The sequence below is a fragment of the Lactuca serriola genome, chromosome 9 (genome assembly GCF_051521515.1).
Source record: "Lactuca serriola cultivar US96UC23 chromosome 9, Lser_US96UC23_V15, whole genome shotgun sequence".
Classification (NCBI taxonomy): Eukaryota; Viridiplantae; Streptophyta; class Magnoliopsida; order Asterales; family Asteraceae; genus Lactuca; species Lactuca serriola.
Genome location: NC_136416.1, coordinates 178,700,881 through 178,720,361, shown reverse-complemented (window position 1 = coordinate 178,720,361; position 19,481 = coordinate 178,700,881). Strand labels below are relative to the sequence as shown.

General features: G+C 37.9%; 1 pseudogene; it reads left to right on the top strand.

The window, feature by feature from the left end:
* Positions 1-14,505: 14,505 nt before the first annotated feature.
* LOC145074641 (putative germin-like protein 2-1) lies at positions 14,506-15,265 on the top strand (annotated as a pseudogene).
* Positions 15,266-19,481: the final 4,216 nt, after the last annotated feature.

Below are 19,481 nucleotides of genomic sequence, written 5' to 3'. Positions count from 1 at the left end.
AAATTTTTAGTTGTGATTTTTTTGGGTCGTTACACCATAAGGACATGCTCAAAAATCTGTTAGATGAAAATGATAAATTGAAACTAAGAACCGAAACTGTACAGAAATTTGATTCGTTGAATGCCAAATTAAGTTCAGAAAATAAAATTGATGTTGAAAATTCATCTGAACGTACTGAGGATGATGACATGAGTGAAATCTCTTTAGAGGACGTGGTGGACTGTTCTGTATTTGTCAAAAGCGAACCCGAAAGTAATAAAAATCTAAGCTCTGGAAACTCCGTGGAGTTCGCTCGCTCATCGACAGACAAGACCAAGATCCTCAAGGTAAAAGTGGTTGTATATCAAAAGGTTCAAACCACTCCAAATCAAGTCTACACAGTTCAGGGAGTCACACCTCAACAAACAGTAGAACTGACAGCTGTGGTAGAAGAAGATAATACAAATGGATGTGAGGAGTTCTTCTGGTCAGCACCAATAGATAATGTTGATTAAACAAAAGGCCTATCTCAGAAAACCTCATGGAGAGTAAAGGGTAGGTACGTGTCGGAACCACTTAATGAACCTACAAGATATGATGTGCCAAGCACAAGTGGCACCAAAACATCTTCGGGCGAACCAGTGATAATGTCTAGTGAAACGTGTCCGTCAAAGAGCGAAAGCCATGCTTATGTACTGAAGAAAAAGTCCAATATTCATAAAAATCCAAAACAAGTAGCAGAACGAAAACACCAACATAATCTGAGATACAAGAAGAATCTCTCAGAAAGAAAACAGTTTTGGAGATCTCAGAATCCTCATTACATAAGGTATGAAAAGACACATAAGTCACAAAGAGAACCAAGAAGCGACCAAAAGGAAGGTTTCGGTCCTCGACATGAATGCAACCGAAAGGAAGGTTTCGGTCGTCGGCATGAATGCAACCGAAAGAAGGGTTTCGGTCCTCAGCATGAAAGAAACCGAAATGAGGGTTTCGATCCTCAACATGAAAGCAACCGAAATGAGGGTTTCGGTCCTCAACGAGTAAGCAACCGAAAGAAAGGTTTCGGTCCTCAACAGCTGCCGAAAGGATGGGTTCAGTCCCAAGTTCAATCAGACGACCCGAAGGGAAGAATGTTCCCGTTCTTAACCAAGGAAGAGTGATAATCGGCAATCTAATACCACTTCTAAACCTTGTTCTTCTCATTCACATTCTAATTCTTATCCTTCAAAAGATTCAAAGGGGAAAGGAAAGCTCTTTCCAGAAGACAACAAATGCCCGAAAGAGATCCAAAAGCATGTTGATGTCAAAATTTCAAATCCTACGTCCAAATCAAATGAATATAAGTCAAACAAAATCAAAGTTTTTACAATAAAAAGAAAAGATGAAACAACTCTAATAAAAAGAACTTATATGATTGATGTTTCTCTTACTATTCCCTGTCCTGTAAAAGGTCACAAGGACCCAAGAAATTTTGGGTTCCTAAATCTGCTTGATATTTTGCAGGTTATGTGTGACGAGTAGTTTGACGAAGAAGGGTACATTGATAGTGGCTGCTCGCGTCACATGATAGGTCGAAAGGTAGAACTGATGGAGTTTCGGTCTCTCAAGGATGGTGGAACAGTTAAGTACGACAACAATTCGTTTGGAACTATTAAAGGCTATGGAATGATTACGAATGGTGGCTTCTCAATCAGCAAGGCCGCATACGTTGAAGGATTGCAACACAACCTCATCAGTGTATCACAGTTAGTAGTTGGGACCAGATTGAAGGTCTCCTTTGATGATTAAGGCTCAGAGATAGTCGAAAAGAAGTCAAATAACATACTGTTGAAGTCGAAGCGAAAAAGGGAAATGTACCCTTTAAACCTCAATCCAATTCGAGGGAAACCAGCAGTTTGCTTGCTAACGAAGGCACGCACAGATGAAAACTGGTTATGGCATCTAAGACTCTCTCATCTTAATTTCAAATACATCAACAAGCTGGTACTTGCGGATCACGTTCGAGGTCTTCCGGTTCTTAAATTCGACAAAGAACATCTATGTGTAGCTTGTGAAATGGGAAAGCAAAGTCGACAAAGTCATCCTTCTATTATCAACACAAAGGTGATAGAACCATTGGAGCCGTTACATATTGATCTATGCGGTCCCTCCTCTATTAAAAGCATTGGTGGGAACAAGTACATTCTTGTCATAGTTGATGACTTCTCTCGCTTCACATGGGTATTCTTCTTGAAGCAAAAATCAGAGGCAAATCCTAAGCTCAAGCTCTTCATAAAACAAGTAAAGGTTCAACTGAGAAAAGTGGTTCGTAATGTAAGAAGTGACAATGGCTTGGAATTCAAGAACAAGGATTTCGAAGATTTTCTGGCTAAGAAGGGAACGACTCACAATTTCTCTGCTCCATATACTCCACAACAGAATGGAATCGTCGAAAGGTGAAACCGATCTTTGTGCGAAGCGGCTCGAACTATGCTAAGCTTCGCTTCCTTGCCTTTATATTTCTGGGATGATGCTATTGCTGCTGCTTGTTACACTCCGAATAGATCATATCTAAACAAGTGATTCTCTATCACTCCTTACGAGATCTTGAACAACCGCAAGCCTAATGTGAGGTTCTTTCACTTATTCGGTTCAAGTTGCTTCGTCTTCAACTCAAAGGAGAATTGAAACAAGTTTGATGCTAAGGCTGATGAAGGAATATTTTTGGGCTATTCCTTGCACTCGAAGGCGTATAGAGTTCTGAATAAATGCTCAAAGAAGATTGAAAAGACATACTATGTCGCTTTTGATGATAGTTATGTCAAGAAGTTGAAGACAACTGAAGGTGCAATGCAGGAAATCTTTCCAAAGTCCATTCAAGTTATGGTACCTATCTAAAATCTTTTCGAGCAATATATGCTTCTCTTCGATGAACCTGAAAAAGCTATCGATTCTGAATCCAAGGCAGAAGATAACAAAGTAGACAGTTTGAAGCAAATTATTGACGATGTTGCACTGAAGATGGTTGCTGATCAACCAAAGGCAACCGAAAGGCCTGACTCAAGCGAACATTTTGGTGACCGTTCTTCTGTCCAGGGGGAGGGTTCGTCTCTACCTAATGATCAAGGTTCTTCATTTCAGGGGAGAATTCTTCGTCACAATCATCTAGCTCAACCGAAAGTCCAAACAAAGGGAACATTCTGATCCAGAAATTGAACTTTTGTCATCATTCGAGGGGAAGAATACAAATGTCAATGATGATGATACACAATCAGAACTGGAAGAAGAAGTCAATGTAGAACTGGATCCTCATTGTGATCCAAATTACCCTCCTCTCGACCAAAGACCATCCTTAAAGTCAAATCATTGGGGAATCTTCAGAAAAGGTATTAACTCAATCACATATCAAAGCGAAACAAGATGCACTGTTCTCTCAAGTAGAATTTTGCATGTTCAACTCTTTTGTCTCCAAAGTTGAACCGAAGACTATGAATTCGGCTCTTGACCATTCTGATTGGGTTCAAGCCATGCACGACGAGCTGAACGAGTTCGAAAGAAACAAAGTATGGCGTCTAATTCCAACTCCAAAGGATGCTTCGGTTGTCGGTCTCAAATGGGTATTCAGAAATAAGATGGATAAGGAGGGGAATGTGATTCGTAACAAGGCCCGGTTGGTTGTAAAGTGATATTGCCAAGAGGAAGGTATAGATTATGAAGAGACCTTCGCTCCAATTGCAAGATTAGAGTCGGTTCGAATCTTTCTTGCTTATGCTGCACACAAAAACTTTGAAGTCTATCAAATGGACGTAAAGTGTGCCTTTCTCAATGGAGAACTTGAAGAAACTGTGTACGTTGAGCAACCGCCAGGCTTCGTGAATGAGAAGCATCCAGATCACTGCTACATTCTAGACAAAGCAGTATATGGCCTGAAGCAGGCTCCCAGAGGATGGTATGAAACTCTCACTCGATTCCTAAAAATGTCAAAATTTAAACAAGGTTCGGTTGGCCTAACCTTCTTTCGTAAGAGAGAGGGTAACCACCTTAAGATAGTCCAAATTTACGTTGATGAAATCATCTTCAGCTCCACGAATCCCAGCTTAACAGTTGAATTCAGGAAGTTAATTGAAACTAAATTCGAGATGAGATCAATGGGTCCAATTAACTTTTTCCTTGGCTTAAATATTAGACAGGGACTCGAAGGCATTTTTATCAATCAGGAGGCATATACAAAGACATTGCTTACCAAGTTTAGCATGATGGGAGACTCCAAAGTGAAAGTTCCTATGGCTTTTGGGACTAAGCTTACACCATCTTTGGAAAAGCCAGCTGCTAACATGACTTTTTATCGTCAGATGATTGGGTCACTGATGTATCTCACAGCCAGCAGACCAGACATCATGTTCTCAGACTACTATTATGCCCGATTCCAAGCTAACCCACGTGAACCTCACATGCTAGCCGTGAAAAACATCTTTCTCTATCTGAAGCGAACTTCCTCTCTCGGTCTATGGTATCCAGCCAACTCAGGTTTCTTTATCTAAGCATAGTCAATATGGGACCTCACCACCCATCAATGCACGGTGTTCTTCGACTCATTGTTACTCTAGATGGTGAAGATGTTATTGACTGTGAACCAATATTGGGTTATTTACACAGAGGTATGGAAAAAATTGCAGAAAATCGAACAATTATACAATATTTGCCTTATGTAACACGTTGGGATTATTTAGCTACTATGTTCACAGAAGCAATAACTGTAAATGCACCAGAGCAATTAGGCAATATTCAAGTCCCTAAAAGGGCCAGTTATATCAGAGTCATTATGATTCTTAGATGCTGACTTAGGAGGTTGTGGATTGGATCGTAAAAGCACTACTGGAGGTTGCTAATTTCTTGATGGTAAATTGGTTAGCTGGTAATCAAAGAAACAAACCTGTGTTTCTCTCTCCACGGCTGAAGCTGAATACATAGTCGCCGCCTCATGCACATCTCAGGTTGTTTGGATACAGAGTCAGCTTAGAGATTATGGGCTGAACATGAAGAAAATCCCACTATATTGCGACTCTGAAAGTGCAATTAGGATTTGTCATATCCTAGTGCAACACTTGAAGAAAAGCACATAGCACTGTGATATCACTTCATCAAAGATCATGTGGAAGATGGTAACGTGGAGATTCACTTCGTTAGGACCACTGATCAACTAGCAGACATATTCACTAAGGCTTTACCTGAAGCAAGTTTCAACAAGATCTTACAAGGCCTAGGAATGATGGAAGCATAATCAGTACCAAAATCGCCTTCGCTTCAGTAAAGGTAAGAAGCAAAATAGATTAAACGCTCGGTCTATTTCGGGTTCGGTTCACCCGAGAACCGAAATGAACCAAACGCTCGGTCTATTTTGGGTTCGGTCCTTCTGAACTCGTTCGCTTCTTTTTCATAAAAAGGGATTTTGATTCTATTCTTTTGTACACTCTTTTACATACTCATTTTTATGTTTTTCTTTTTATTATTTTTATTTATTATTATTATTCTTTTCATAAAAACCAAAAATATTTTTACTTTTTGTTTTATTAAAAACTTTCAACAAAATCCAAAAATATGTTTCCTTTTTTTCTCATGCTTTTCTTTGTATAAATGCTACTCTGAATGGTCAACCTCAAGCAGGTATAAATTCTTTTCTTTGAATTAGTTAAGTGTCCCTAGATGCATGCTGCTGCATGTTGACCAAAGCCTCTATAGATTTTGAGTGAAGCCTTAATAATGTAATATATACAAATCATGTTTTCCCAAACTAGGCTGTTATATTCACTCTAGTCATGAGCTACCTTACTCGACTCATATTGAGTTTAGAGTTTTCTTCTTGGTCCTTCTATTATAGCAGAGATACATTTGCTTCTTACACCACCTATATCATTTTTCTTCATTACACTTCATCTCACTAATGTAACCCTTGAGACTCTCAGCCTTACCACTTAGGTTTATGGTTACACAAAATTCTGTGTTAATGATCTCGGTCTCGTGTCACTACGTACTAAGTGAAACCCACAATTCAAAACCCTTAATGCATTGACGGTGAACGATTACCATGGTCTAGCTCTCATGAATGAAATTTCTTTTTATTTTGAGCGATCCTTCTGAAAATGTCTATCACCAAGACTTTTCTTCCCCAAGGGTCCAGTTATATTTTTTTTTTGAGATTTCTCAATTGTCAACAAGTCACTGAATATGTTTCCCACCTACTTGTTTAACATGCCACATTGGTCTCACAAGTACTTCGTTCATTTTTGGTCTTATATCAAGATCCGAAATCATGAATTGAAGCGATAGCCACCCTTTATAGCTTTAATTAAAAAGATGCCTTTCAATACTTCTTAACAAGTACTTGATCGTTATTTAACGGGAAGCCACACAAGAACTTTGAAGTCTCTCTTGACTATGAAGGAAGAGATTCGTGCCCGGAATCAGTTGCTTTATGTCTTAACAGACATCACAAATTCCCATAAAAAGTTTGCTTTATTTCTTTATCATTCACACTCTATGCACGAAAATCTTTGCCTTTCCAAAAATCTGGTTCTATTAACGATGAACTAATTTTTACAGCTTCGTTTCTAAAAGCATTATGGTGATCGATAAAGATAAAGGTGATGATGGTTCATGTAAATTATGTGGGTGACGTTTTGGATAAAGTTCTTGGATGAGTCGGCAATTATCCAATCATTTTGACGATTTGAAAAAGGTACTTTCTATGGAAAGGCGCGTAAAAGTGAAACGTCCTTTCGCTCTCCTGCGTCATCATCGGGGCTGCCAACTGTCCACTCCATCGCATCAGGAACGGTTTCACATAAAGCCAAGATTTCAGCCGGATATTTCTCTCTCCTACTCTTACGTATAAAAGGATTTCTCACACTCCACTTTACTCTTTTATCACTCACAAATCCTCAAAAAGAAAAGGGCGATCTCTCTCATTGTTTATCATCTTCTTCTCAAGCTTCATCAATGGCGGAATCATATTCTATTCAAGATACCTTTGCTCACTCCAACCTTCTTACCATTAAGCCACAACAAAACCTCATCATTGACCTTACACCCTTCTTCTATGAACCCTACACATTGTACGTCGTCGAATGCCTCAAGTACTCTCCTCTTGTTGATGCTCTTACAAAGGTGGAAGCGGTTCCCATGACTTGCCTCTCTCACATCTATTCAACCGCTTATTATGACAAGGTCGCTGAGAGGATTCACTTTGATATTCACAATGAGAAGACCTCCATCTCCAAGAATCGCTTCTGTGACCTAATTGGTCTTGCTCATGAATCCACTCTGGTAAACCCCGACTCCGTTACTACTGGTCAACTGTTCTCCATGTTCTACCAAATGGGGTACACAGAAACCCGAACCACCGTTACCAAATTTAAGAAGTCTTGCCTTCCCCCACAATGGAACGGCCCCTTTACTCTTCTTTTCAAGGGTCTCTCAGAGCGTAGCGCCAGTTTAGATGGAGCAAGCAAGTCATTTATGACTGTGCTTTATGGGTTGTATAATGGTGTTACTCTGGACTTTGGGGTAGTCATCTAGCAACAACTGGTTCAGAGTTTATATTCTTCTTCTCTACATTCTGAGATTTCATGCGGTAGGTACTGGTCCATTATCACAAAGTGGGCGATGGATTGTCTTCACGTTCCAATCATGGCAAATTCCCTTCTTTCGTCTATCGCAACCTTTCACACAACGAAGATCATCATCATAGATCCTTCCAAGTATTTCTCCATTTGATCGATTCCAGCAGCTATGTATGCCTACGTTTCTGAGGCAAACAAATTCATTCAAGAATACAAGAAGCTTCCTTCTTCGGGCCCAAGGGAACTCACTCCTGCCATGATTCGCTCTATCGAGGAAGCAGACAAGCCTACAAAGAGGGAAAGAAACCAGAAAAAAAAAGGAGGTGAGAGTCACTAAACCAGCTAAGGGACAAACTCCAAAGAAGCGAAAGTCCGACAAAACTGCTCCTTCACAGCCTAAGTAGAAGAAGCTGAAAAAGCCAGCCAAGTGACTCATTCTTCAATCCTCTAGCGATTCAGATTCTGAGTATGTTCCTCCTGGTAACAAACCTACTACTCCAACAGAATCAGAGAGTGAAAGCTCTGACGAGGAGGCTTCAGCTCGTGTGGTACCGGGGAGCGAACAGGTACCTCAGGTGTTGGTGATCTAGGCTCAAGATCTCCTAAAAAGCAAGAAAACTCTTTTTCCCTTCTAGACGTTGGAGAGGCTGCTCAAAGAAACCATTGACTCTCCTAGCACTCATTGGCTTGAGCCAGTAGTGTCTTTGGACTGTGAAAACACAAAGGATTCACAATTTGACATGCCTATCATCTGAAAGGTGTTTGTGTTTCACTGCTTTCTTCCCGTTCCAAAAGTCCCACATCCAGACCCGAAGGTTGATCGTGAGCTCATCGATTACTACTTAGAGTCGCTCAACCGCAATATGTCACTTGGAGCACTCAGAAAAATCATCACAGTTCGGGTCCTTAAGCCTCAAGCAGCAGGAAAATTTATCAATGTAAAGTTCAAAGTCACAAGAGGTTCGACTTTGTCTGAGCATACTTTCTCTCTTGCTGATCTGTCCAATCTTAATCCTCATGATTGGATTGTCCTGCACAACATTCTACTCTTCGACCCAGTTGAGTATGAGCCAATTATTGATCATCTTAAAAGATTGTTAGTCTGCTACGTTCTGGAGGTAGCTAAGATGGATCAAGAGGTCGCTTCGGTTCTCAGAAAGAAACCCACCATTTTGCAAGTTGGTTCTGCAAGTGACGTCAACAAGATGAAGATGGGAAAGATTGATCCGGTCTTAAATTTTGTGATGTTCACCGAACAGGATGGTAAGAAGTGACTGTTTGCCTTAATGGATAAACATCTCTTCACTACTTCGTGCTTGGAGTATGTTCTAGGGATTATTCACAAATGCAAGCATAACAGTGAAAGCGTAAAGAAGTTCTTCACTGATATGATAAGATGGTATATCCACTTTCGCCATGTTCTTCTTGCTATAATTCCTTGTTTATTCAAAGTGGTGAAGCAAACTTCAACTATTCAACCGAAGTGAAGGTCTCACCCCAATTGATGCAAAGGGGGAGATTGTCGGGCTTATAGTGTTGTGTCATGGGCTCGGTCCTTAGCCCAGTTTTGGTATCCGGTTTGGGCTTGTCCAACCGTGATTGTTTTTATTCTAGGGTTTTAGTATTTAAGGTGCATGCACACATCATTAGTTAGTAACGCTTTTATTATCTTTCTTATCAAAGTATTGTAAACCCTAGCTCGCCTCTACAATGGAAGTTCTTTATCGAGCTCTGCTGAGGCATGACTATATTTGAATCATAAGCTTCATATTGATTCCATATTGTGTTCTTAATCGTATTTTGTTTGAATTGTTTGTTCTATGTCAATATACCTATAAAAGATCTAAACGATCTAGAGATTTATTCTCATCACTCCCCATACCCATGGCAAATAAATAGAAATTATGAAGCCCTATGGTAACTAGCAAATGAGAGCAAAAAACATACAAGGATTCTCTTGAAATTTATTAGTAACTAGCAAATGAGAGCAAAACACATACAAGGTTTTGTCCTTCTTTGGGGTCGGGAGTCCCTATTGGGTTTCAGGTGTGTTGGAAAGGATTGTTATATGATATGAGGTCCTTTTGGTGGTACTTCTCGGTTTATTGGATTCGATCTATGTGTGATAAGGAGCGATTTCAAGGGCGAAATCTAATTCAAGTGGGGGAGAATTGTAACATCCTGTTTCGAATCGTCCATGATTAGGGTTTGTGGCTGCAACCCGGGCATGAGGAAGTCTCGGGGTTGCGACGAGTTGCTAGAAGCGTAGGACATCTCGTCACCTTTCCGTGGATATGAGGTACATTAGAATCGGAGTTATGTCGTGGAAGCAATGGAATTTTGAAGTTTTGGTAGGAATAATTCCTTATTTGAGAAAGGTGGCAGTTGAGTATGTTGGGCGTACATGTGTGTACGCTTAGTGTACTCATGTGCGTGACTTTTAAGCATATCCACCTAGTACACTAGGCGTACCAGAGGGTACGCTGGGCGTACTAGGCACAGAGTGAAAACCCTAATTCTGGGTGTGTTCCTATATAAAGAATGAGATGGCCTCATTCCTTGATACCATCCTTAGGCAATAAACCCTCTCAAACCCTAAATCCTCTTTCTTGAGCTTGTGTGTGTCCATTGGAGAGCCTTAAGTGATTTTTTGTGTTCTTGGATTAAAGAAGGAGCTTTGGAGAAGAAGGAGTGAAATTCTAGGCCTTAGATTTGAGCAGTTGGGAGCTTCATCATGAGGTATAAAGCTCCAAGATTTCTCACTCTTTTGTTTTGTGCATCATAATAGAGCATTTTAGGGGTTTTGTCCCAAAAGTTGGAGACTTTATGAGATATTGAGCTCCAAAGTCTATGATCAACCCCTTTGAGAAGTATTTAGTGGTGTAATGTCATAAAAATCCAATCTTGGACATTGGAATCAAGCCATGCATGAGTTATGAGCTTTTTGAGATAAGAGAGTGAGTGTTTTGGGCGTTTGTGACCATATCAGCCATGCAAAGGCTTAAAGTCACTAACTTTATGGAGTAAGGGCTATTAGGGTATCCAAATATGTGATTTGAGTCAAGGTCTTAACCGATTAAGACCAAATTGGTAGAAAGAGTGAATCTGGGGAGTACGCTTAGCGTAATTCAAGTATGCCCTGCACACTGCCACAACGTCCCTGATGGCTAATCTGGATACGTGAGTACACTGAGCATACCAAGGGAGGTACGCCCCGCGTAACCTCACTGTGGACTTTTGGGCTAAGTCTCATTTTTGGGCCTTGAGTGTTGGGCATGGGGTTTGGGCTTGTTCCAATAGATTTTTGGACCAGAGGATTATGTATGTATATATATATATATATATATATATATATATATATGTATATATATATATATATATATATATATATATATATATATGTGTGTGTGTGTGTGTGTATGCTTTGGGCCCTTAAGTTGGGCTTGCCATTTAGATATGAGAGTTGGGCCTTGGGAGAGCCCATTTATTATTGGGCCTTGGTGGCCCCAACGGGTTTTAGGTTATGGATGGGCTGGTTAGTGGACTACCTTAAGACCTAATGAGTAAGAGTTTGGACTTAGTTCCTAATTGGGTTAATTGTGGGGTTGGCTCAGATTTAGAGGATGGTGCATAGCAGCAACGTTTATAGGGGTTGTTCATCATCCGAGGTGAGTCTTCTCACTATACTTTACCTAGATTGGTAGTTCTTGTGTGACTGGAGGGTCTTATGTGTTTATATTGAGTATTGTGATATCATGCATTATGTCTATGTGATTTATGTTGTGTATTATTGTGTGCTTACTGAGTTAGGACCGGAGGGTCCCACTGAGACACATTGACCGGAGGGTCCTACTGTGTTATAGCCTCGAGTGGCTAATGAGCTGTGTGTGGTGTTTTGGGGAACTCACTAAGCTTTGTTCTAACCATGTTATGTGATATGTGTTTCAGGTTTTTCTTAGGATCACTAGAAGGCACCGGCTAGATTTTACACACCAGTGAAAGAGTTATGTTTTGAGGATCCTGGATTATTAATCAAGCAGTTATAGAGTTGCGATTTGTAAATTAAATAAATGAGATTTTTGTGAAACGTATTATGAGAATTATATGATTTTAAAATGAAAATTTTGTTTGAAAATTTACGGTGTTATAGAACGTTGCTAACTAGTTAATTAAATTAAACATATGTAGCTACATCCATATCAATAGTCGATAACATACAAAATTACGAATCTAGGTTTCATGGATTAAAGAACAAAACCTTGTGTAACTAATGGCAAATGGATTAAGATTACACAAGTTCCCTGGTCATTAAAACTCGTAGGGAATGGAGTCAAACAAGGGGGTGCAAATATCGCCTGATCAAGAAAAGAAGACGAGAATCACTATGAAATAATTTATTGTTTTCTGATTTTTTTTAAGAGTTGTTTAATAATTTAACATTTCCTCAATCTTCGCCTCTTTGCTCGGTGTTCTATCATCGCTGAAATCTAGGGCGATCGTTGATCCAACATCCAGATAGAGATTAGGCACATGAAACATGGTTATAAATCTTAGCCGTTGGTTGAGCAAACAGCGTTGATTAGACATTGCTATTTAGCAACCTACCTTGCTTTTTCCTAGTAGTTTATTTTTATGGGCTTTTTTTTCCCAAAATTTTGGACTTATATTTACTGTTTCCATTCAAACTATAAAATCCAAATATATTTTTTGTTTTAATTTATCTTTCTTTATTTATTCAGGAAAATGAAATTTTTTTTAGATGTCTAATTAATACAAGTAATTAGGGTTGTTCACTATTTGGATAAAACCGAATCGTCCAATTGGACAATTTGGATTAAACTATTTGGTTCGGATATTCGTATTTTTGGAGTGGTTTTCAACAAAACTGAATTATTATTTTAGATTTCGGATTGGATTTGGTTTATAAAATAAGAACCGAATACTCCAAAAGAATCGAATAACAATTTGTTATTGATGTATTTTCAAAATATCTATTATTTTTGATTAATTTTATAATTTTTTTTTAAATAAGTTCAAAAGGTTTTACCTAATAAAAGACATTAGTATGTACTTTCTCTCAAAAAAAATTTATCTATTAAATAATAAACTATAATATGCCTTCTTAGTGGTTGTGTATAAATTCAAATCATAAGTAATAATTTGTTTTTGATTCTTCCGTAAAATTAGATCATATTATAATTCTAGGTCCTTTTAAAATGCTATGGTTTATGAAAACCAAATTATATAAACCGATCCAACCGATTTGTAGTTGTATCGGATCAGATCGGATTTGAATTTAGTTTGGACTATTTGGATCCATTTTTTGAAAACCGAAATAAATTTGAATTACTTAATTGGATCGGATCGTACTGATCCATCCAAACGAACACCCCTACAAATAATTTACAAACAACTAATAAAGACTCTGTGTTTGTAAAAGGGGATCTTAAATTTATGTGCAATACATCGGCTATAAAGTTTATGCTGATAATCCATAGTATTGTGCATTTGTCGGTGAAAGTAGTAAGTTTGTAATGTTTGTTATGTATGGGTACAAGATATTGCCCACGCACACCTTCTTCTAACCATGTTTGATATGTAACCAGTAAAACACATTATCAAACGGAATATACACATAAATAGTTTTCGATAATTGTGCACTTTTTTGTAGTGCACGTAGGCTAATCTTTTGTTTCAAGAAAAGCCTGGAATGCATCAATTGAAAAATAAAATATACATAAAGCATTCTCTAACTGATACGACATGGACCTCCAGCGAGTCTTCTGGTCTTCTGCTGCGGCGGAGATCTGTTAGTCACAATCAGAGAGATGCGTTAGAGTCGTCCCAGGGACTGTGCCACGGGAGCGGACTCCGGCGGTCAAGTTAGATCAACTAGAAGATCTGAGATGGTCCTCCATAGCTGGAGAGAACCATCTTGGTGCTAGTGGTGGCTGACAGCGGCAGGTGGCGGCTGAGCCATGGGGAAGTCTGGTGGCTGAACCACCTGGGATAGAATCTAGGGAAAGGTCCCTCTCCATGGAGGAGATACTATTCATTATATAGGGGACAATTAGGTCAAGGGGAATTAGATCAGGTCTCGGGCTAGCCCAATTCAAGTTCAACTAGCAAGGAGCTGGGTAAGGCCGCCCGGAGGTGCCGGGCGGGGCTGGCGGGCGCGCCCAAGGCAAGGCTGGCGGGCGCGCACCAGGAAAGGCTGTCAAGGGAGTGCCAGGCCGGTCCGGGGGAAGAGTCCTCAGCAGGGCTGGCAAGGGAGAGCCAGGCCAGGTCGGCGGGAGAGTCCCCAACAAGGCTGGCAAGGGAGCGCCAGGCAGGGCTGGCAGGAGTGCGCCAGACGCACTCCAGGCTGGCGCGCTGGAGCAGTCTAGGCCATGCTAGTGGACCATATATGATCAAGTCCCCCCCAGGTGTTATTGGTACGCGGCCAATGACATCGGACTGGACTTAGTCATATAAACTGTGCGTCGTCACTAACTATAATATTTATCTCATATGGAAACGGTTAATATTTTTCTTCAAGACTTTTTCATTTCCCTAAAAAATTGATATAAGTACGCATAATAAACATTCAAGGTTCCATTAAAATTAATCCTAAGTATGGAAGATATGAAAAAGTATATAAGTAAATATACGAAATAGAAGGATCATAGACATATAAGGTTATAGTTGCAACCTTTATGAAATTAATTAAAAACAAGACAACGTCAGTTGAATGTATCTTGCTTCTAGAAATTGAACAGCAAAATTTGAATGCATCTCAAGATAATAATGATGACGATATGATGGTATTAGTCTTAATGTTCCTATATTTTCAGTATAAAAGCATTGCGAGTTCCATTCTTTATTTTACATATTTCCCAAGCTACCATAACTTAGTCATCAGAAACAACTTTTCAGCTTGTCAACAATGACGTCTCATTTGCTTTTATTTGGTCTCTTGGTGACGGGTTGCTCCCTTGCGTTTGCTTCGGCGCGACCCTAGTCCTCTTCAGGACTTCTGTGTGGCAGACCAAAATAGCAGAGGTAAGAATTTATTTGTGAAAGTCAAGAAACTCTCCTACATTCATGCATGATTTGAAAATATATCATATTTAATTGTGATTAATAGTTTATTTATTTTTCTTGGTGTAGTATTCTTGAATGGCTTGGTTTGTAAAGAGCCGAGGCTTGTACAACCTAATGATTTCTTTTATAGAGGATTGCAACTAATGGGAAATACATCAAATGCGGTTGGGTCTGCTGTGACTCCGGTGACTGTAGCAGAGTTGCCGGGACTTAACACTCTTGGTATCTCAATGGCACGTATTGACTTCGCCCCACAGGGTATTAACCCCCCACATACACACCCTCGGGCCACTGAAATTTTGACTGTTATGGAAGGCCGTATTCTAGTCGGATTTGTCATGTCCAACCCTCAAAACTGACTCATCACAAAAAAACTTCAGAAAGGCGATGTTTTCATTTTCCTAGAAGGCCTCATTCACTTCCAGAAAAACATTGGAAATGGCTATGCTGTTGCTATTGAAGCTTTGAGTAGTCAAAATCCAGGTGTTATTACCTTTGCAAACGCTGTTTTTGGGTCACATTCAGATATCGCTGCTGATATTCTTGCGAAGGCCTTTCAAGTTGACATCAACGTCGTCTATCAAATTCAATCCAAATTCTAGCTTTTACATGCTGTTAAAATGTTAATTTTCTTATCAATAGTGTGGTATTTGTTATGTTTATGCTGTTATATTTAAAATCAAATTATATATATATATATATATATATATATATATATATATATATACTACTGTCATAGTGATTTTGATTTACTTATGTGGAATTAACTACTTCAAAACTAAGATATAAACTAAAAACCCAAGGGTTTGCAAGAAATAGACTTAGAAATCACAAAGACAAACCTAAGTTTATGCATGAAATAGACTTAGAAATCACAATGACAAACCTAAGAGTGTGCAAAAATAGACTTAGAAATCACAAAAACAAATTTACGTAAATAACCCACTTGCTTTAGAAAAACTAGAATTTCAACCATCAAATTTTTCAAAAAGATTAATACGGTCCTTGGTGTTTCGATAAGTTACTACGTCGGTCAACGACCTATAAAAATTTAATTTTTTTTATCCTTTTAACTCTTTTATTTTAGTTGTCATAATTAAAAACGAAATTAAATAATCCCCAACCCCATCCCCCTTACTTCACGCAACCCACCTCCCATTCCATTCCTTTCTTCTGTCGCCTTCCACCACCAGCACCACCGTTGTCATCTAGAAGATGGTTAAGATTTTACCCAAACCTATTTGCATCATCTATCTTCAACATATCCATCTATAATCAAAGAAAAAACCTCCCAAGATCCAATCCTAAAAATAGAAATCACGAATTGGTTTGGTCTCCGACCAGCCTGTCAAGATTTCGTTAACTAAAAGAAAATGAAGTATACATAGTAAAACATAAAAATCTATGTTTGAAAAAGCCACATAAGAGCTTCTATTGACATTCATTGGTAACTAGAAAGTGAGAGCATCAAACATACAAACAAATATGTCAAAAATGATGGGTTTTAGGTAAAACAAATAAACTAGAAAATAGTTCCTAAGTTCACATGCAACCTACTTTGGATCTATGTTTTAACTATTGAACATACAACTTTGAATTGCAAAACAAGAACCCTAGAGGAGAGAGGCTATTTTCGAAAATAAAAAACTAGGGTTTAGGAGTTACATACCTTTCAATTGTTATAGCAAATAATTGACAATCCTCTTGATCTTGATCTTCATCTTCTTGGAAGCTTAGCACCACAAATGTAATGCCTCTAATGGAATCACACTTAAGAACTAGAAAGAAGGAAAATTTAAGGAGAGAGAGGGAGGGAGTATGCAATTCTCGGCCTAGGGTTTCTTCAAAAGAAGGAGTGCCCAAAATGTGAGCCAGGAGGCTCCTTATATAGCTGAGGGATCTAGGGTTTAGGGAAAAACCCTAATTTTCCTTGCTTAGGGCCTAAGCAAACCCAATGGCCTTATCCAAGCCCCCATGGACGAAATCATTAGGGTTTCTCCTATAGATTTCGTCCACCCTATTCCAAGGGGGTTCTGGAGCCTTCCACTTAACTATTAGATAATTGCAAACTAGTCCCTGCACTTTATAATTAATACAGTTAACCCCAAAATTAATTCTAATTAAATTCTGGCTAACATTTATGCTCCCACTAGCTTTGACACGTATTCAAAAATTAGCTAGACTTCTAGAAACCAATTACTTATTGACTTTCTTTTCCAAAGTTCAGATTTCTGAAACCGAGACGCTTTGATAAGCCTTTATTTAAGCTTCTCGAACTCATACACCTTTCCTTAGATAACCCATATGCGTGTTTAAACATTTCTAGAATAAGTCTAAAATGTTCAGACCCATTTGCCATTTCCCACAATTCGAACTATGTAGAGGGATGCCGTAATCCAATTTCCAGAATATTTGAAGGTAGGTAAATGACGATTTACCAATTTCCACCATGAAAAACAAAAAAGAAGGTTAAGTTTTAAATGTATTGGAAACCCCTATATCTTTTGAGATACATTGAAACTATTCAATGGCATGCTTTAATCTCGGATTATGCTCTTCTATTTTGTGACTGGGATGCCGAGGTTCACAAACAAGATGTGAATAACCATGCAAATGTGCTTGGTAACCTCATTGTCTTGATCATTAACTATTGATGTGCCGGTAAACCACACACGCTCCATCAAAATGATAATCATAAGATACCCATTACTACTCTTTATTAGTGCCTCTTAGTGTGCTGGTAACCACACACGCTCCACAAACGACCAATAAAGCATAATGTGCAATTTCATGGATTAGCATACTTTTCACATTTTTCCTAAAGTAACTAGAGTTGGGATTTTGTAAAATAATGTTCTAGTACTTTCTTTAATAACATTATACTTTTAATGAGATGTAGTTGTCCTATCAAATCCGTTCTGCTAACGACCCTCCACTAATCAAGGAAGCGAAGGGTGAGAGTGGACACCCATTCAACTACCATTTTATAGGAAGTTTCCTTATACACCCCTTAAAGATTAGCTTTGTGAATGAGGCATACTAGCGATTTGACTGACCATATTCTTATATATATATATATATATATATATATATATATATATATATATATATATATATATATATATATATATATATATATATATATATATATAAGGTGTGTTTTAAACTTTTAAAACTATAGGGTTTATATATAAATTTTGAAAATTAAGATATTAATTTCAAATTTAAAATAAACCAAATAACTAGATTTAATATTTATCTATTAATTAACTTTTAATTAATGAATTAAATCTTGTAAGGATTATCTAATTAAATTAAACAATTAATTTAATCCTAATCCATAGCCCTTCTAGATTTCGAAAATATGGGGATAGGATAATTTCCTTATTTTTCTCAATTATCCAATAAGGCAACTATTATCCAAAACAAAGAAACCCTAATTCTTCTAGCATATTTCAAAAATCAAGGGAAGAGGCTAGGGTTTCCAAAACCCTGACCCTAATTTCGATTAGGGTTCGTGGAGGCTAGGGTTTTCGAAACCCTTTGATCCAAAACCCTAAAATCGAAAATTTAGGCCTTTAGGGTTTAATGGCTATAAACCCTAATTTGCAATTCAACTATTATAGCAATTCAATTTAAAACAACAATGGCTCTGATACCACTGATGAGTTTTAGGTAAAACAAATAAACTAGAATACAATTCCGTTCTGCTAACGACCCTCCACTAATCAAGGAAGCGGTGGGTGAGAGTGGACACCCATTTAACTACACCCCTTATAGATTAGCTTTGTGAATGAGGCATACTAGCGATTTGGCTGACCATATTCTTATATATATATATATATATATATATATACATACATATATATATATATATATATATATATATATATATATATATATATATATATATGTGCTTTAAACTTTTAAAACTTTAGGGTTTATATATAAATTTTGAAAATTAAGATATTAATTTCAAATTTAAAATAAGCCAAATAACTAGATTTAATATTTATCTATTAATTAACTTTTAATTTATGAATTAAATATTTTAAGGATTATCTAATTAAATTAAACAATTAATTTAATATTAATCCATATCCCTTCTTAGATTTCGAAAATATGGGGATAGGATAATTTCCTTATTTTTCTTAATTATCCAATAAGGCAACTATTATACAAAACAAAGAAACCCTAATTCTTATAGCATATTTCAAAAATCAAGGGAGGGGGCTAGGGTTTCCAAAACCCTAACCCTAATTTCGATTAGGGTTCATGGAGGCTAGGGTTTTCGAAAACCCTTTGATCCAAAACCCTAAAATCGAAAATTTAGGCCTTTAGGGTTTAATGGCTATAAACCCTAATTTGCAATTCAACTATTATAGCAATTGAATTTAAAACAACAATGGCGCTGATACCACTGATGAGTTTTAGGTAAAACAAATAAACTAGAAAACAATTTCTAAGTTCACATGCAACCTACTTTGGATCTATGTTTTAAATATTGAACATACAACTTTGAATTGCAAGACAAGAACCCTAGAGGAGAGAGGCTATTTTCGAAAATAACAAACTAGGTTTTAGGAGTTACATAACTTTCAATTGTTATAGCAAACAATTGACAATCCTCTTGATCTTGATCTTGATCATCTTGGAAGCTTAGCACCACAAATGTAATGTCTCTAATGGAATCACACCCAAGAACTAGCAAGAAGGAAAATTGAAGGAGAGAGAGGGAGGGAGTATACAATTCTCGGCCTAGGGTTTCTTCAAAAGAAGGAGTGCCCAAAATGTGAGCCAGGAGGCTCCTTATATAGC